This window comes from Heteronotia binoei, chromosome 12 (assembly GCF_032191835.1).
Source record: "Heteronotia binoei isolate CCM8104 ecotype False Entrance Well chromosome 12, APGP_CSIRO_Hbin_v1, whole genome shotgun sequence".
In the NCBI taxonomy this organism is placed as follows: domain Eukaryota; kingdom Metazoa; phylum Chordata; class Lepidosauria; order Squamata; family Gekkonidae; genus Heteronotia; species Heteronotia binoei.
Genome location: NC_083234.1, coordinates 14,153,356 through 14,157,104, shown reverse-complemented (window position 1 = coordinate 14,157,104; position 3,749 = coordinate 14,153,356). Strand labels below are relative to the sequence as shown.

The 3,749-nt window shown below is 51.3% G+C and overlaps 1 non-coding gene across 1 annotated transcript; it reads left to right on the top strand.

Annotated features, from left to right (window-relative positions):
* The first annotated feature begins 3,256 nt into the window (after positions 1 to 3,256).
* Positions 3,257 to 3,328, top strand: TRNAT-GGU (transfer RNA threonine (anticodon GGU)). The gene has a single exon. It is a non-coding gene; the product is annotated as a tRNA-Thr (tRNA).
* The last annotated feature ends 421 nt before the right edge of the window (positions 3,329 to 3,749 follow it).

The following is a 3,749-nucleotide window of genomic DNA, read 5'->3' as shown; positions in this document are numbered from 1 at the left end:
AGATAAGAAGTATGCCCAGGGCTGGCTCCAGTTTTGGTGGGCCCTGGGCAGAGTGCCCAGGGGCTCCCATCTATCCACCACCAAAGCCCCCCTCGTGCCCTCCTTTCCACCTCGATGCTTGCATGCCTCCCCACCTTTCTCTGCATTCTTCTCCTGCTTGCAAGACATATAAACAAGACATATAAACATATGAAGCTGCCTTATATTGAATCAGACCCTGGGTCCATCAAAGTCAGTACTGTCTACTCAGACCGGCAGCAGCTCTCCAGGGTCTCAAGCTGAGGTTTTCCATGCCTATTTGCCTGGACCCTTTTGAGTTGGAGATGCCGGGGATTGAACCTGGGACCTTCTGCTTACCAAGCAGTTTACCACTGAGCTACTGTCCCTCAAGACCTTCCATAGTCCACGCTCAGTTCCTTGCACTGCAACCCTTTCCCCAACAGCACTGGCCAGTGGATGCAGCTTAGAGTGCTCCTGCCATTGCCACCAGAAGTGGCGCCACCATGCACTACCCACCTGCCCTTCCTCAATGACCCTGGGCAGTTGGGAGCATGGGGGCAGATGGGGGGGCAGAGGAGGTGCATGGGTGGGGGTCAGTAGCTGTGGGTCCTACCAGATACCCTGAGCCTGCCTGGGCAGCTGACCCACTTCAGTGGATTCTGACACCAGTCCCAAGTATCCCTTATAATCCTCTAGAAAGAGCACACAGGAAACTAGCTCCATTGTAAATGGCACAGGAGAGACTAGACATCGAAGTTGTCTGGGGGTCTGCAGACCTGCTTAAAATTCTGCCACCCCGGGCAGCTTGCCATATCTGCTTGCTTGAGACCTTGGCTGCTCCCTGTCTAAATATAAGAACATAAGAGAGGCCACATTGGATCAGGCCAATGGCCCATCCTGCCCAACACACTGTGTCACACAGTGGCCAAAAACCAAGGTGCCATCAGGAGGTCCATCAGTGGGGCCAGGACACCAGAAGCCCTGCCACTGTGCCCCCTCCAAAGCACCAAGAATACAGAGCATTTCTTGCCCCAGACAGAGAGTTCCAAGGCTTTTTTTGTAGCAGGAACGCCTTTTCATATTAGGCTACACCCCCCCCCCCCCGATGTAGCCAATCCTCCAAGAGCTTACAGGGCTCCTCTTACATTGCTATTGTAAGCTCTTGGAGAATTGGCTACATCGGGGGTGTAGCCTAATATGCAAAGGAGTTCCTACTACAAAAAAAGCCCTGGGAGTTCCATCTATACCCTCTGGCTAATAGCCACTGATGGACCTCTGGTGCATATGTTTATCCATATGTCTGATTCTTTGTCCATCTTTAGCCCACCATCACCACCACCACCAGGTTAAGCTGCATGCTTTTCTAACCCGGCCTTCCGCATCTCTAGTAGACCAATAGAAGTCAACAGAGGTGGAGCCACACAGGTGTTAGTCCTGTAGGTTGGCAAATGCAATTTGAGAATGGACGGATTGGCTTGGGAAAGGTATAGGTCGCCAGCAAGAGTTTCAAGGTATACAGAGGACAACACCACACAAACACACACACACACACACACACACACGTCAGTGTTTCAGTTTTAAATGAGTAAGGAGAGGATGTGTGCATTTCCCCCACCACCACCACTTTCCATATATAATTTGTGCGTGATCTGTGTAAAGCTGTCAGAGATCTCAGCAGGACTTTTTTTTTTGTAGCAGGGACTCCTTTGCATATTAGGCCGCACACCCCTGATGTAGCCAATCAACTTGGAGCTTACAGTGGACCCTGTACTAAGAGCCCTGTAAGCTCTTGGAGGATTGGCTACATCAGGAGTGTGTGGCCTAATATCAGGGGTGGAATTCTAGCAGGAGCACCTTTGCATATTAGGCCACACACCCCTGATGTAGCCAGTCCTGCAAGAGCTCTTAGAATAGGGCCTGCTTTTAAGTTCCAGGAGGATTGGCTACATCAGGGGTGTGTGGCCTAATATGCAAAGGTGCTCTTGCTAGAATTCCATCCCTGGGCCACACACCCCTGATGTAGCCAATCCTCCAAGAGTTTACAGTAGGCCCTGTAAGAAGAGCCCTGTAAGCTCTTGGAGGATTGGCTACATCAGGGGTGTGTGGCCTAATATGCAAAGGAGTTCCTGCTACAAAAAAAGCCCTGGGAATCTGTATGTATTCTATACAAATCCAACTCCAACTGGATCTTCTGCAGGAGCAGGGAAGGGCATAGTCAGAAGGCAAGGTCAAGCCCAGCCTTGGGGAAGGGCAGGAAGGGACAGGCAACGGGGGGAAGAGGAAAGGAAAGCTTCCCTTTCCGTTTATAGTCTTTCAGGTGGAGCTGGGGGAAGGAGGTTGGAGACAAGCCAGGTGGGAGTGGGGCAGGGAATCCCATAAAAGGGAAAGCACCGCACTTGGCTGAGGCAGAAAGGAAGGACTGAGCGGCAGAGAGAAAGGGGGAGCCAAGAAGAAGCCGGTCCTGGGAAGGAAGAGGGCTTGGGTGGTGTAACCCCCTCTCCTTCCCATTCTGAGGCCTCGGGGGAGGCGGCCTGGCCTCCAAACGGAATGGCAGAAGGTGGCAAGCCCATGGCAGGCTAGGGGGAGGCTCATACCGCCCAAGTTGTTCAATTGAATGGAAAGCCAGGGAGGTAAATCTCTATTAGCAGAATTTCTGTTAGCAAAATAGAAAGCCAGTTTGGTGTAGTGGTGAAGTGTGCGGACTCTTATCTGGGAGAACCGGGTTTGATTGCCAGCTCCTCCACTTGCAGCTGCTGGAATGGCCTTGGGTCAGCCATCGCTCTCGCAGAGGTTGTCCTTGAAAGGGCAGCTGCTGTGAGAGCCCTCTCCAGCCCCACCCACCTCACAGGGTGTCTGTTGTGGGGGAGGAAGGGAAAGGGGATTGTGAGCCGCTCTGAGACTCTTCGGAGTGGAGGGCGGGATATAAATCCAATATCTTCTTCTTCAAAACAGATACATTTAAAAGGTCCTTGGCCACATTTTGGGGGGAGGGGGATATGTGGAATCCATCCTCCCAGGAAGAGCTCAGAGCAGCATCCCTGTGATTCTCTCATTTTGTCCTGAGGACTAAGCTATTGATTTAACTCAGAGGCAGACGCTTAGCATCTTGGCTGAGTAGGGATTTGAACTCAGGATTTCCCTCCAGTTAACATAAGAACACAAGAGAAGCCATGTTGGATCAGGCCAGTGGCCCATCCAGTCCAGTTCTCTAGTTGTTGCTCCACATTGACATTTGGGTATTAAGTAAATGCGAGGAGGGGCTGTGGCTCAGTGGTAGAGCATCTGCTTGGTAAGCAGAAGGTCCCAGGTTCAATCCCTGGCATCTCCAACTAAAAAGGGTCCAGGCAAATAGGTGTGAAAAACCTCAGCTTGAGACCCTGGAAAGCCGCTGCCAGTCTGAGTAGACAATACTGACTTTGATGGACCGAGGGTCTGATTCAGTATAAGGCAGCTTCATAGGTTCATATGCAGAAGGTCCCTGGTTCAATCCCTAGTAAAAGGAGCAGCTAACAAGTGATGCGAAAGAGGTCTTCCTGAGAACGTCATGAGTCAGGGCCGATCAGAGTAGACAGCACAGATCTTGACTGGCCTGTGGTCTTACTTTGTGTAAGGTCCTTTCACATGTTCAGTGCCATTGTGGTACATAGAAGCAGTTGTACTGGGGGGGGGGGGGGAATAGCAAGAAATTAGACAGAGATATGTAGCGGGTGAGTTAAGTAGTTTGAAAACATGGCTGAACATGCAACAGC